The sequence below is a fragment of the Podarcis gaigeae genome, assembly GCF_964106915.1.
Source record: "Podarcis gaigeae genome assembly, chromosome: 9".
NCBI classification, from domain to species: domain Eukaryota; kingdom Metazoa; phylum Chordata; class Lepidosauria; order Squamata; family Lacertidae; genus Podarcis; species Podarcis gaigeae.
In genome coordinates this window covers 48,986,011-49,000,298 of record NC_139685.1, presented here as the reverse complement: position 1 = coordinate 49,000,298, position 14,288 = coordinate 48,986,011, and the positions used below count along the sequence as shown (strand labels likewise).

The 14,288-nt window shown below is 44.9% G+C and overlaps 1 protein-coding gene across 11 annotated transcripts in view; it reads left to right on the top strand.

The window, feature by feature from the left end:
- The window catches only part of JADE1 (jade family PHD finger 1), a 155,190-nt gene that overhangs the window by 44,572 nt on the left and 96,330 nt on the right, over positions 1-14,288 (top strand). The window contains exon 1 of one of the 11 annotated variants that reach the window (XM_083755561.1): positions 13,247-13,520. The exons of 9 other annotated variants lie outside the window; for them this stretch is intronic. The gene's annotated coding sequence lies outside the window, so the exon portion shown is untranslated. Of the gene's footprint in view, positions 1-13,246; positions 13,521-14,288 lie in introns of those variants that run through there. One more of the 11 variants, XM_083755571.1, reaches the window with a different exon arrangement.

Below are 14,288 nucleotides of genomic sequence, written 5' to 3'. Positions count from 1 at the left end.
CTTAAAAAAGAAATAAAAGCACACATACACCATCAATTGATGAAAGCACTATGCACAACACACGCAGTAGGAATTAACTCTCATTTGTGCTCTCCGCTAGTTCCGTGAACGGATGCTAGTTGATCCCCCCCCCCAGCAAGAAACAACGATATTATTAATAAAGGTTTCCCAAGAAAAACACTTTCCAGACATTTGAGAGCAAAAGCAGCTTCAAGTTCAAAGAGCCCCCAGAGAAGATTTGGCCAGCCACCAAGAAAGAGTGGATTCTTCACTGCCAGCACCTGAAAGGAAATACAAGCATTTTCTACAAAGTCTCATGCTAAAAGAGCAAATGGCAATGAGGAGCTCTGAGCCAAGTTTTTTAATTATAATGTGAGGGAGACAAATGGATGACCTAGGAGTCATAATATATTGTGCACCTGGATGTAGGATATACATTTATAGGGAATAGAATAAATCTTTTCATATGGCTGGTATTTATTCCTGCAAGCACTTTGACAAAGATGAACAATGTCTGCAAAAATTACATTTAATGGTAGATAAAGCACAACATTTTGTTGACTGTAACCAGCTAATGCAGGGATGAAGTGCATTCAAGAGTACATTAGCATACCTTGTTACAAGGACTAATTAAACATATTGCCAAGTAGGATATTTGGCCATACAGGGGGTAAAAAGCAGTATGACTTTTATTCTGCCCTGGCCAATCTGCTATGATTTTCTTTTTTTAGCACTGCAAAGAGATCAGCTGATTCTATGAGAAAAGGTAGATTTTCATAATACAATATTACACAACTAGATGCTCATTGACCTTAGTGTATATTTGATGGTGTAGCATGGTATTGGAACACTGTGCACATAAATACAGAATAACCTGTTTCCAGGTATAGGCTGCTTTTGATGGGTTGGAGTGGTTGGTTGCACTCCACCTTGGGTCTTAGTATTAATTCCTCATCCTTGCACTAGAGAGTGGAACATATAAGGTGGCAGATAGAGATGGACAAAAAGACCAGAAGAATTATCAGGAGAAAGGTATTGTCAGCACAATTGGATATACAGTATGTCTATTCAAAAGTTAGTCCCACTGAGATCAGTGTGGCTGACTTCCAGGTAAGTTGGTATGGGATTATAGCTTGATTCTTCTTTCCAGCCTCCTAGGGAATATGGGAAGCTGCCTTTATACTATTGCTCCGTGTAGCTCAGTACTGTTTATAGACTGTCAGCAGTCTCTCCAGGATTTAAGGTAATATTCTCTCCCTAGCCTACCTTGAGATGCCAGGGATTGAACCCGGTACCTTCTGCATGCAAGGCAGATGCTTTACCACTCAACTATGGTTCTTTACCAAGGAAGGAAGGAAGGAAGGAAGGAAGGAAGGAAGGAAGGAGAGAGAGAGAGAGAGAGAGACAGACAGAGGATGGACCAAAAGGAGGAAAGAAAATAGGACCATAAGGAAAGAAGATAAGAGTATGAAGTCCTAGCATCTAGCTCCTGATTTTCAACCTGGCAAACTGTCTCTAATCTATTTCACCTTTGTCAGATTACAGAGTCAGAAAATGCAAATTGTGCATTCATAATATATAATGACACAAATTTGTAGGTAAGAACGGTTTTGTATGCATTGAGCAAACTAATGGGAAAGAGGCATGAACGAAGAAGCTCATACTTTTACTATGAGCGCATTTACCCACAGTTCTAAAATACAGTGGTAAAGGTAAAGGTACCCCTGACCATTAGGTCCAGTTGCGGACGACTCTGGGGTTGCAGCGCTCACCTCGCTCTATAGGCCAAGGGAGCCGGCGTTTGTCCGCAGACAGCTTCCGGGTCATGTGGCCAGCATGACTAAGCTGCTTCTGGTGAACCAGAGCAGTGCACGGAAACGCTGTTTGCCTTCCTGCCGGAATGGTACCTATTTATCTACTTGCACTTGATGTGCTTTCGAACTGCTAGGTGGGCAGGAGCTGGGACCAAACAACAGGAGCTCACCCCGTCGCGGGGATTCGAACCACCGACCTCCTGATCGGCAAGCCCTAGGCTCTGTGGTTTAGAGCACAGCACCACCTGCGTCCCATAAAATACAGTGGTACCTCGGGTTAAGAACTTAATTTGTTCCGGAGGTCCGTACTTAACCTGAAACTGTTCTTAACCTGAAGCACCACTTTAGCTAATGGGGCCTCCTGCTGCCGCCGTGCCGCCGGAGCATCCTGAAGCATATGTAACCTGAAGCGTATGTAACCCGAGGTACCACTGTATTGGTAATTCCACTTGTTGTTGTTGTTTAGTCGTTTAGTCGTGTCCGACTCTTCGTGACCCCATGGACCAGAGCACGCCAGGCACTTCTGTCTTCCACTGCCTCCCGCAATTTGGTCAAACTCATGCTGGTAGCTTCACGAACACTATCCAACCATCTCGTCCTCTGTCGTCCCCTTCTCCTCCATCTTTCCCAGGGTCTTTTCCAGGGAGTCTTCTCTTCTCATAAGGTGGCCAAAGTATTGGAGCCTCAGCTTCAGGATCTGTCCTTCCAGTGAGCACTCAGGGCTGATTTCCTTAAGAATGGAGAGGTTTGATCTTCTTGCAGTCCATGGGACTCTCAAGAGTCTCCTCCAGCACCATAATTCAAAAGCATCAATTCTTCGGCGATCAGCCTTCTTTATGGTCAGGCTCTCACTTCCATACATCACCAAATTCCACTTAGTAAATGTCTATTTTATGGGGATGCTCTGGCCCCTGCAGCATCTTCCCATCTCCACCCAATGCATGCTACTGTAATTCGCTCTATGCGGGGCTGCCCTTGAAGCTGTCCCAGAAACTCCAGCGGGTACAGAATGCTGCAGCGAGGCTCCTCACGGGGTCTCTGCCATGGGAGCATATTCACCCAGTGCTTTTCAAGCTGCACTGGCTCCTGGTGGAGTACAGGGTCAGATTTAAGGTGCTGCTTTTGACCTTTAAAGCCCTTCACGGCCTAGGACCCTCGTACCTACGGGACCGCCTCTCCTGGTATGCCCCACGGAGAGCCTCAAGGTCCATAAATAACAACACCTTAGTGGTCCCAGGCCCTAAGGAAGTTAGATTGGCTTCAACCAGAGCCAGGGCCTTTTCAACTCTGGCTCCGGCCTAGTGGAATGCTCTGCCTCATGAGACCAGGGCCCTGCAGGATCTGATTTCTTTCCGCAGGGCCTGTAAGACAGAGTTGTTCCGCCTGGCCTTTGGTTTGGAGCCAATTTGATTCCCTCCCTCTTTTTTTTCTTTTTCTTTCTTTTCTTTCTTTTCCTTCTCCTGCGATGAGGCTACATTTCAATATTTTAATGTTCCATTATTTTAATGTTTGTTGTATTTTATTTTTGTTTTTAAGTTGTAATCATTCATCTTGTTTTTATTATTGCTTGTAAGCCGCTCTGAGCCCGGCCTTGGCTGGGGAGGGCGGGGTATAAATAAAAATATTATTATTATTATTATTATTATTATTATTACTCCACATACAGAATTGCTGACATGCTCCCATTGGCATCCCTCACCTATGTGGAGATCCATGTATGTGGGAGGCTGGGGGCACACACTGCTGCATGTTCTTTTTTTCTGTTATTCTCACTGAATCTTTGGAATGGAGGGTATGAACTTAACCATCTAAATAAATGCTTGTAGTGCCTAATTGCTGTGGGCATCATATTAGCAAGAACTCAAGCCTGCTGACGGGTTATTTTTGTCTGCGTGCTTCCTTGGTGCTTATTTGATTAGCTGGCAGTTTTTCTGAAGTGACCTCTTTAATATTTAAGATTTATAACCAAGTGTATTTTCATTATATATCAGTGTTACCACACAAATTCGCTGCATTTCTGTCTCTGGAAGAGCAGAGTGCTTCTCAAAATAGACCCTTGGCCATCAGCATAAGCGTGGAACATGCGTTCTTGATTAACCAACATGAAGAAGAGTCAAATTTGGAGGTTAAAGGAAAAGGGTTTCACAAAAACAGATCGCTGTAAATGGTAGGTTTATTTGACTAGCTAGTGGCTTCAAAATGTATAAGAAAACTGATAGCCCCCTTTTTAATTACCTCATCCTGAAAACTGCTCTCAGCAAACAAATAGTTTGCAATTGGTTTGAACACATCTGGAAACGAGAAAATAATAGGATACCACTGAGGATAAAATAACTAGGCTTGTGCTGAACGTCTTCCCAATTCAATTTTCAGGTTGAAAGTAGTCCCTGGAGGGGAAAGGATTTCTCCCCCCTTAAAAATAAATTGTGCAAATGTTCACCTTCCCCCAGTTCTGTTTGCTTGAACTGCTGCTTATTCTATGTCTTTTTTCTCATGGCTCTTCTGAAGTCACATGCTTTGTCCCAGCCAAGTGTGGATCATGTTATGAACATGATGATTTCACATCTAGGGATGGAAGGATCTGTTAATTTCAGCTCTCTGTTTCTTATTTTTCTCTTCTTAAATTCTGCCCTCCACATTTTGCAGCAATTTACAATTAAATAATAATTCTCACAAAAATTCATCAGCATATTTAGTGTGAATTTATCCAAATAAACACATTTTTATATACTATTTTGATCAATGTGTGCACATTTCAGCAAACAATTTCCCCACATATAATGCATTTTTGTTATTTTCACTAATATATTCATTTTTTATGCACATTTTCTTAATATATGCATTTTTGTAAACATTCCTTTGTTGGCAAACTGAAAAGTAAAATTTGGATAAGTGTGAATTTCGAAGAATAGTTGTGTTTCAGTTCACATATTGTTCAGAAAGTGCTAATTTGCACGGTCCGGCTTTAAATGAGATCTGAATCAAATTTCTCCCCCATCCCTAGTCACAACACACATAGCCAGTCATATCTGGCTGCTATATGGTGATGATTTTGACAGCAAACAATTCTAGTTGTGAGTGAATGCAATGTTTCCTAGCAAAAATTATACAGGTGATCTTTGCCGTTCTGGAATCATTCATTATATGGAATGAATCACAAGGCATATAACAATTGGATTTGGCTACCTGATAATGTCACTAAGGGCAAATGAAGCCAGTTCAGAGTGAGGTCTGTGCTGCCTCAATTAGCAACACTTTTGAGACTTCTTGAAGCAGAAATTGTTCATGAGAAGCATGCTCATTCAGCTTAGCCCTAAAGGTAATGCCTGCTGTGTTGTTATAGTTTATTTATTTTCTTACTGATTGATTACATTTATATCCCATCGTTCCTCCAACAAGCCTGAGGTGATGTTTCTGATTGTCACACACATACCACTTTATCCTCACAACACCCCTGTGTCAAATGCAGCAAGGGCTGAAAATGGGAATCTTTGGCTACCCCGCAGGGTGAGCTGCTGAATTGCATGTTGCAACTTCTGCCTAGGCAGCTTAGTATCTTCAGGTCCTGGACCTGGACTCACTCCACCCAACCAGACTGGTGATTGGATCTTCCTGGACAGGCAGGAGTATAATAAAGCTTTCCATTGCAGTTAATTAAACCTTGAAGAGTAAGGTCTTCCTGAGTTCTTACATTCTTTGATTTTGGCTTCCTCCTAGATCATGGCTTGTCATGTTTTGTAATTACTCTTTGGTCAACCGCTGGCTTTTTCCCATGATTCACCTTAGACTGCTTCCTATTGATCAGTTCTCACCAGTGTTGGCCTAAGGTATTTTGCTGCATGAGGCAAAGGACAAGATGGCTTCTCCTTCCCATTCCATTCACAAAAGCCAACTGTTGAACCTTACTTGAATGCTGGCATTTAGACAGCGTTTTCCACTGCACTTGAGGCAGCAGGCTACTTTAGGAGGTCTAGGACAGGCCATGTGGTGTGTATGTGTGTAAACTCCACTGTGATCCTTGGAGGAAGAGCAGTATAGAAGTTTAATGCACAACACCAACAACAACAAAAACAATGTGTATATGGGTTAAGCATGTATGTGCTCTCCAGCACAGGGGAATAACCAGGTATGGGGTATGAACAGCTGTGGGGGCTACTATCAGTGTCTCACAGCAACTGCTGTCCAAGGCAGCCACCTTACACTGCCTAATGTACCGTATTTTTCACCCTATAGGACGCACTTTTCCCCCTCCAAAAATGAAGGGGAAATGTGAGTGCGTCCTATGGGGCGAATGCAGCGCCGGGCTCCCACGGCTTGCGGAGAGTTGCCTGCATGCTGAAGCCTGGGTGCGCTGAGCTTCGCGCAGCTATCCGCAAGGCGCGGGAGCCCGGCGCTGGGCTCCCACGGCTTGCGGAGAGTTGCCTGTTCTGGGGGCTGGGGTCGGGGGAAGCTCAGGCTTCCCCTTCCCCAGCCCCACGCCTGGGGGGGGGGGGAATAATATTTTTTTCCTTTATTTCCCCCCCAAAAAACTAGGTGTGCCTTATGGGACGGTCCGTCCTATAGGGCGAAAAATACGGTAAGTGGTGGCCCTAGTCCCAACACCCTTAGGCTGAGAAATACCCAGTGAGATACCCAAGGACACCCAGTGAGTTTCACTAAGTTGAAATGTGAACCTAGGTCTCCCCATAATTTGCACTCGAGCATCAGAATACATTGTGTAATGGTTATATGTTCCAAGGTGATGGTGAAGCTTGAAGGCCAACATCTCATGATGAGCAAACAAAATAGGCAGTTCTGCAAAGTTCTTTCAAAGTCTCCTTGCTTCACTTCTAAAACCAGGAAAACGTCCAAAATGGTACAGCTTTATTGAAAATACCCCAGTGTTTTTCTAACAAAGCTCTCGTCCATGGAAATGACTTAAAATTACAAATCCACATGCCTACGTAATTTAATTTAGTTGTTAATCTTTAAACATTTTTTGAAGAAAATACTTGCACGGTATGCCTTGGAATCCTCTTTAAGTCTTTTGTTTACATTGTTTTGGACTTTCCTTCTTTTGTTATGTTTATTCTCTTGTGTAGCCCTTCTAACTTGATCCTCTGTCTTGCCTCCCCAGTGCCTAGAAAGTTTGCTTGCTGCAAGCCTGCCTAAGGCACATGAGGTGATTTAAATGGCAGGCTGGGGCCACTTCAACACTTCAAATGTGCCATTTGTTGCTTCTTGGCCTTTAAAATGATTGAATACCATGGAATGCAGTAGGGATGCCATAGGCTGTGTTGAGGACCCCAGAGAGTCTGATACAGCCCCGGAGCCTTGCCTTGGCCTCTAAATTTCCATGTTAGTTTTAGGAGTCATCACTTCCTACTATTCTGATTTCCTTTTCATCATGTGAAATGTAGGTGGGCTCCTTGTTTATTGGCCTGCTTTCTGCCTGGTTTTTTAGTTTGCTGAACATCCATTGGCCCCTCCTCCCCTACCCTACTACTTATCAATGTCTATTAATCATATTAGGGCAAATGGGGCCATTTAGGCAAATCGGTCACAGCCTCACCAACCTCAGTATGACCTCTGACAACCCTCACCTACAGGACTTCTTAAGACTAGTCCAAGGGGTGGTACAGCGTATCAGTTTTCTCCTCCTAAATCTCATCATTGGCCTTGTACAGGGGTCTGCAACCTTTAAGACAAAAAGAGCCACTTGGACCCGTTTCCGAAGAAAAAACAACAACTGGGAGCCGCAAAACCATTGCGACATTTAAAACAAATATAACACTGCATACATTGTTTCTTAGCCCAATGTTATCCTCGTCATTATAACAATAACTTTTTTGACACTTTTTAATTATTTTTTGTTTGACCCCTCAGAATTACTCCTCCTCATAGAAATAAACGTTATATTAACAAGTTACCTTTTTTTGAGTGTGTGTTCTTCACTCCCCTTCAAAACAGTAGCTGCAAATTGCAAAGCAATAGCAGCAAATCAGCCAGCGGCAGCCTGTTGGGGCAGCAGCCTGTTGCCCGAAGCACAGGGAGCCCTCCGGAGGGCTCCCCCGTGCTTCAGGCGAGTGTCTGCAAGCCTTGCGCGCCCGGCAGGAGCTCCCGTCGGGCGCGCAAGGCTTGGGGCGGCAGCCTGCCGCCCGAAGCACAGGGAGCCCTCCGGAGGGCTCCCCGTGCTTCGGGCGAGTGTCTGCAAGCCTTGCGCGCCCGGCAGGAGCTCCCGTCGGGCGCGCGAGGCTTGGGGCGGCAGCCTGCCGCCCGAAGCACAGGGAGCCCTCCGGAGGGCTCCCGTGCTTCGGGCGAGTGTCTGCAAGCCTTGCGCGCCCGGCAGGAGCTCCCGTCGGGCGCGCAAGGCTTGGGGCGGCAGCCTGCCGCCCGAAGCACAGGGAGCCCTCCGGAGGGCTCCCCGTGCTTCGGGCGAGTGTCTGCAAGCCTTGCGTGCCCGGCAGGAGCTCCCGTCGGGCGCGCGAGGCTTGGGGCGGCAGCCTGCCGCCCGAAGCACAGGGAGCCCTCCGGAGGGCTCCCCGTGCTTCGGGCGAGTGTCTGCAAGCCTTGCGCGCCAGGCAGGAGCTCCCGTCGGGCGCGCGAGGCTTGGGGCGGCAGCCTGTTGCCCGAAGCACAGGGAGCCCTCCGGAGGGCTCCCCGTGCTTCGGGCGAGTGTCTGCAAGCCTTGCGCGCCTGGCAGGAGCTCCCGTCGGGCGCGCGAGGCTTGGGGCGGCAGCCTGCCGCCCAAAGCACAGGGAGCCCTCCGGAGGGCTCCCCGTGCTTCGGGCGAGTGTCTGCAAGCCTTGCGCGCCTGGCAGGAGCTCCCGTCGGGCGCGCGAGGCTTGGGGCGGCAGCCTGCCGCCCGAAGCACAGGGAGCCCTCCGGAGGGCTCCCCGTGCTTCGGGCGAGTGTCTGCAAGCCTTGCGCGCCCGGCAGGAGCTCCCGTCGGGGCGCGAGGCTTGGGGCGGGAACAAAGGAAAATGCGCCTCCTCCCCTCGCCTCCACCCCGGAGCCGCGGCAAAGGCGTTAAAGAGCCGCATGCGGCTCCGGAGCCGCAGGTTGCCGACCCCTGGCCTTGTAGAATTCAGCAAGGAGGATGGTGACAAAATTAGTTTGCCCTGCCTGCCAGTGTCTTTCATACCACCTGCCTTCTGCTCTACCAGTTCCAATGGGCACCAGCCACCATTGGCTGTAATAGACAAAAGGTTTCCAATTATGTTCAGAGTCAATAAGCCAGCAACCCTTTCCCAAGCAGTCACTTACCACAGTGTGCTTAGACTCACTTGGTAGGCTAGTAATCTGTATTGTTTTGTCAAGTGTTAGAAACTTTTCACTGGATTTATGTCCTGATGCAAAGGTATGATAAAGTTTTCATCACCACTTTGCAATAGACAATATTGTAAATTGTGTGCTTTAGCTATGTGGTTAGGTGCACATTGTTGCAAAGACAATTGCTTTTCAGCTGCAACAGAGCAAGATGGCTAATCCCTCTGAAGCTTATATGCAATGGTGAATTGTTGCCTGTATTTGTGTGTCCCTGTTGCAGACAGAATGCTGGACTAGATGGACCCTAGTCTGATTCAGCAAAGTGACTTGTGATGTTCTTAAATAGAACAAAACTGTAGTTGAGCCAGCTGGCCTTGGGCAAATGAATCTTTCCCCACTACTTATCTCCAAATTTTTCTGTCTTAGAGAAGGAAAGGCATGGCAGTGAAAGGTCAGTTAAAAAGAAGAAGTGGCAGCCCTAGACTTTATTTGGGGGAAGGCTAATGCTCCTTTTTCATGCCTTGTATGCTATAGTGTAAAGTTAGTTCCCTACAAGGTTTGATAAACTTCTTGTCATCTTGCTGTATACCAGCTGAGCACCTGACATCAGAAGTATATATGAGCTTAATTGGAGCAAAGCCCATGATGATCAAGGAGTTCAGTGTAAGCATTTGGGGTTTATCTAGTTTGCTCGTTAAAATAAAATGCTTGTTCTCTAACACAATTCAGGATACCACAGTAAATCATACTTCTAAGTTAAGCTCTAGCCCTGGGGCTCTTGGTGCTCTATCAAATTTAAGCCTATGGTGTTCTGTGTTTGTCCCCTTCATGTCCAAGCTCTTTCAGACACCCATCTCTTCCTTTGCAAACAGCAAACTGCTTAATATGTGGAGGAGCCATACATAATGAATATCTGCATAAAGCCCCCCTTCACAAGAACACTGAACATCCGGCCACCAGGGAATGTGACCAGTAGATGTGTTGTGTCTTGACTAGCAGGTGCAATCCTGCTCCTCAGTCCTGTGTTCAGTGCATTCATAAAGGAGTGTGGTCTGAACATCCCCCATTGAGCAATGAACACATATTCTAAAATTCTCACAGGGAGAGATAACAAAATAAACATATTTTCTAAGCAATGAGGCGATTTAATAAATGTTTTTATTCTTGGCATTGCAAGGAATTATAATGATGGTTTATATCATCTCTGGTGTTTTGTTCTGGCAATATTTTTCTTCTCTACATATGTTTTTCATTAGTTATTTTTTTTAACAGTAAGTTAAAGCCTAGCATACTTTTTGTTAGAGACTGTGTTGCAATTATGTAGTCAGAATAATAATAAAAATAGCATGCAAACCATATTTCAGATGCACTTTTTAATGCTCTCCTTGTCTATGTAACTGTGTATCCAGAGAGTTGGCTTTGATAGCCTTATAAAAGCTTTCTGGATTAGAACTTCTCCTCCAACTGGACAGAAAGTGCTTATAAACTAAGGTTACCAGATTTTTTTCAAAGATTCCAGGGAAACTTTTTTTTTAGGGGGAGTTATTAAAAAATAATAATCAGGAAATAATACCTTTTGTGGTCTCTGTTGCATGGCCTTCCTCTGACCTTCCTCTCTTGGAGCGCTATCTGCCGTGAAGTAGGCTCGGCTCGGGCCTGGGCTTGGCCACATATCCTTGCCCTCCTGGTGCTCTCCTACCTCTCCTCCTTAGCAGTGGCTGTGGCAGCGGAGCATCAAGGTCCCGCGGGGCTCCCCTCTTTTTTCTCCTTCCTCTTTCTCTCTCTTCCTTCTCCTCTCTTCCTTCTCCCTGCGTCAGCTCCAGGGTTTTCCTGGCCCCGGAGCACTGTTGGGCAATTGGCCGGGTCGATTTGGGTTGTGAGGTGTGTGTGTCAGCAGTTCTCCCAGTTGATGCGTCGGGCGTCTCCAGTTCCCCCTCAGCAGTGGCAGCAGCAGCCTCAGCAGCCCGGAGCCAGCCTGGTAGTGCAGTTGGCTCTGGCTGGTTTCAGGAGCTCCTCGCTGCCGTGGCGCCCGCCATTTTTCCTCACCGGAAGTCCCCATATAATGTGTCTTGTGTCATTGAACCAATCACACAACATTCATTCCTTACTAATAAATCTACAACACTTGAAATATAAACCTGGGGATCTTAAATGAAATCCGAGGACATTCCGGGGACAGATTTTTGTCTGGGGACAAATTTGTAAATCCGGGGACTGTCCCCGGGAAATGGGGACGGCTGGTAACCATATAATAAGCTTTCCCTGACCCAACTCTCTTTTCTTCAGTTCCATTCTTCCTTTTTGCCTTTGTTCTTGCTTCATCCTACAACTTCCTTGAATGTTGACCATGGGATGGCTATCTAGTCACTGTACCTTTCATGAAATTCTACTCAATATTGATCCAGAGTAGATTCCAATGTATAGTTAGCAGAGTAAAAACTTAAACACGTTGCAGGATTAAACATGTTGCACTAAATACAATGTATTTAGTGTGATTTACACTCTGGACAAGCATGACATCGCTATGGACAAGCATGACATTACCTTTAATGTAAAGTAGTTTGAATGCCCCCCACTTAAAAAAAAAAAGGGCAGTCAAACTACTTTGACTTTACATCAGTGGGGAAACTTTTGCCACTACATTCATTTTGGGGACCATCTTTTCCGGGTGTGTGGGGTGGCTGGGCAAGAGGCAAAAGTGGGTGGATCCAAATGTATTTCGTTCTTAGATATTTTCTTATACAGTGGAACCTCTATTCATGACCACAATCCGTTCCGGAGGCCCGTCCTTATGGCGAAACAGGTTGCTGGGAGAGACGCCATTGTGCACAGGTGTGGGCGACGATTTCCTGCTTCTGCGTGTGCGCAGACAGAGATCGCTACTCCTTCGCATGCGCGAACGGTGGCAAACCCGGAAGTAACCGGCGGGTTTGCCACATGGTCGCAACTTGGAACAGCTGTGAGTGGAGGTGGTTGTAAGTACTGTAAAGTTCTAATGTAAATATTTTTTCTCCTTTGGGAGTAGGTTGAGTTGAGTTTTTATATTTTATATTTTACTTTTCCACTGTTTTAGTTTTATATGCTGCTGGCATCAAGATTTGACTGCCTCCGAGCATCTGCTGAATTCTTTATGCTGCTATTTCATGGTTAAATCTTGGTGCCAGAATTTTGGCAATCAAAGCAGTGGCAACTTGACACAGCTCACAATTGCTCAGGAGTAAAGATTACCACAAAGTACATTACACTTTTTTCAGAAAAAAGAGGCCTCAATTTGATTCTGTCAAGGGTCTGGGCAGTGTCTTCTAGTGACAGTAGTTTTGTCATTTGCACAATGCTCTCTTTCCATTATAATTCCAATAAGTTAATGCTTTAAATAAATGGAAGCTACTGAAGTTTTGCACACTGATTTCTACTGAGCTTTTCTTTAACTGGTTGAATATCAGTCCCTTTGTATGCACCATGCAGCAATGTGCTACATATTGTGTTTTAACTGTACATTGTGTATCAGAATAAATGACACACAAAATGACAAACAACATTTCCTGTAATAATGCTAGCTGGTGACATTGCCAGCATCAGCAACAGGAAGAACAGCACTTCATTGAGAAGGAAGATGAGGATTTATAAGGTTTGTGCTGCCCTTTCAGTTATACTGAGCATCAGGTGTAAAGGGTGCCCCACATGGTATCGTGAAATGAAAAGTTCTCTGTTGTGCTACCAGTAGCATTACCGTCTATCATCCATTGTATTCTGCCGCTTGTGACATTCTGGAACGAGGGAGTTTCAATTTGTGTGACCCCTTAAATTAATGGATATCTGGCCAGGCCAGAGTATTTTAAAATACAACTTAATTTGGCTTGTCACTCTAGCTTGAAAACATGAACCCTCCCCTTGATAGCTCAGCATCTACTCTAAAAGTTAGTTCTGCTTTCGTGGTTATGGCATCAAAGCATTACCATCTCACTTTGTGCTGATAGGGATCAGTTTGCCTGTTAAATTGTCCTGGGAAATAGTTTGTGTTCCCTTTTACACAAATCCATGAGGTTACAGATTGAAAATGGAACATAATGAGTGTAACCTGAAAAGCAATTTCATGGGCCGTAGTACTTGGATGGTAATAAATTCTGGGGTTTCAGTGTGATAGAGACATAGTTTTCTGTGCCTAGCTTTACCATTAGAAAAAAAGAGGCTGAGCTATTCGTGGCAGAACATGTCTTGCCACATGGCAGCTGTTGGTAGTTATTACTTATAGTAGTGATAGTTTAGCTGCAGCAGGTGATTATCTTCCCAGTGATTATCTTCCCAGTGCTGCCTCAGTATAGGTGCTTCTGAGTTTGGGAAGAGAAGAGGTAAAGGAAGGACAAGAAGACCTGATGTTCTAAGGGAGATCCAAGCCGCAGGCAACATGTCCAAATGGCAGTGGAGAATATTGGTGATGGAGCAGATCATCAGCCTTTGGTGAGCAGAGCTCTCATGAGAACTGTTGGCTAATTTGGATGTGTCTGCCAAGGCACTTTTACAGGGTAGCATCATTCACACATTCTGGACTTAGAATTCTTTAAGTGCATGACTTTTGCATCTGGTTGGTAAATCTTGGGGTTTTAATGAAAATCAAAATAGATGCTGCAAGCCTGAGTTTTATCTCACCCTTGGGGTATATGGCATGAAAGTTTTCAAGATGCAGCTCTTGGGAGGGATTATGTGGCAAAGTGACTCTCTGGCAAGACACTCCTTGAAAAAGGAGTCTAGAATTAGGCCCTTTGTCTCTGAAGTAGACTAATCTCCCGTGTGAATTGCTCAAACAAATCCATATATAAAAACAAAGAACTGAGAAATAAAAAAGGTAATTTATTTCCTCTTATCATGTAAATCTGAAGCACATTCACAGGAATAAATGTTAGTAGCAAAGTATTTAAATTAACGCCAGTAATTACCACTATTTTTTTTCTAATTGTTTATAACCTCTTATTTTCTTCAGAGAGAAATTAAACTCTAGCTGAATATTTGCTTTAGTGAGTACTCTGCAGCCTGGGAAGGAGAACAGAAAACATACTTCTTTGCTCATTATGTCAATTGTTAGGTGATATGCTAATGCATACCCATTCCATCTACTGTTTCAATCAAACAAGAAATATCTCACTTATTAGCAAAACAACACTATGGCTTTTGGCAGAAATTAAGCCTTGTTTTGGTGCATTAATGTTAATATTTGAATATTAGCTAATG